This window comes from Pinus tabuliformis, chromosome 4_2 (genome assembly GCF_031772625.1).
Source record: "Pinus tabuliformis cultivar Carrire ecotype Pingquan chromosome 4_2, CPIR1, whole genome shotgun sequence".
Classification (NCBI taxonomy): domain Eukaryota; kingdom Viridiplantae; phylum Streptophyta; class Pinopsida; order Pinales; family Pinaceae; genus Pinus; species Pinus tabuliformis.
This window is the reverse complement of record NC_142304.1, coordinates 683,328,963-683,330,335: the sequence shown is the minus strand read 5'-3', so window position 1 is coordinate 683,330,335 and position 1,373 is coordinate 683,328,963.

Genomic DNA, 1,373 nt, shown 5'->3' with positions numbered 1-1,373 from the left:
ACATTAACCACAACCTTTGTGTTGAAGGAAACGAATCCAAAAAAAGAGTACACAATGTGCATTGATGCGTGTCAAGTAGGAGTTGGAGGAGTGTTGATGCAGGAAGGAAAGGTGATAGCTTACTAATCTCGTAAGTTGAAGGAGCATGACAAACAATACTTTGCTTATGATTTGGAACTGACTGCACTGGTTCACACGTTAAAGGTTTGGTGACATTACCTATTGGGAAAGAAATTTGTTTTAATGACTGATCACAGTAGCTTAACGATTTTTTTAATCAGCCTAATTTGAATGCTCTTCAGGCTAGGTGGACTTCTTTTCTTAGCAAATTTGAGTTCGAGATAAGCATCCGGGGAACTTTGAGGTCTAAAATGGGCCTCTTAAGAAAAATGTACAACCAAAATAAAATTTATAAGAACCAATAGGATTCAAGATGATGATGTCAAACATGTGGGATGATTCACCATTTTTGGAGTAAAAAAGTAAAAAGATTAAAAAATAATAAAATAATAAAACAATAAAACTACTTTTCAACTCATATTTTCAACTTATCTCCCTAAGGTTTTACTCAAATTTTGGGCGGGAGTACTTGTTGGATGCAAAATTTAATTCCTCATCCAAGGAGTACCCATGTTGCATACTTTCGATGGAACATGCTACACGAAAAATGAGAAATACATGAAAAATGTGTTTGCAATACTTTGTGTAGTGATTAGGTTCAATAGAGTATCCTCAAGGTCTCTGTAAGATTCATAGTTTATCTTTGTTGTGTTTATTGGGCTTATTAGTTTGAACACACATATTGAATTTTTAAACTTTGATATAACATAAAAATTATTTTGTTCAAATTTGTGACCGTGAGAAATGATAGGAGTGTGGAGATCTAAGATAACCACTGGATAGAGATGTGGAAAATATCAACAAAGAGACCTAGTGTGCGCATGATTCGAGAGAAGGAAGACAATGTTCTTTTCATATGCATCATAATCTCTTATTTATATTTTGTATCCTTGCATAGCAGTATTAAGAATGTAAACATCATTCCCAAGTATGCTTGGCGAGGTGTGCTATAAATGAAAGCAAATATAGTGAGGCAGTTAGTATCCTCCCATTATTCCTTGAATGAATATTGTTTGAGGAATGTTTTGACACAAGCCTTTGTAGGTAGGTCTTGTGGCCAGCAACAACCCCCCCTTCTTATTTAGTGTTATCACTAATACTAAATAAGTGGGGACCCTTATTAAAAAATTAAAAAATCGATTAATGCTTGTATTTCCTTTTTCAATAAAACTTACTATCATAAACTTAGGAGAATACCCTCAAAAATATAAAAAGACTTAAGTTTTATGATGAGTTAGAATAAAATCATTCCT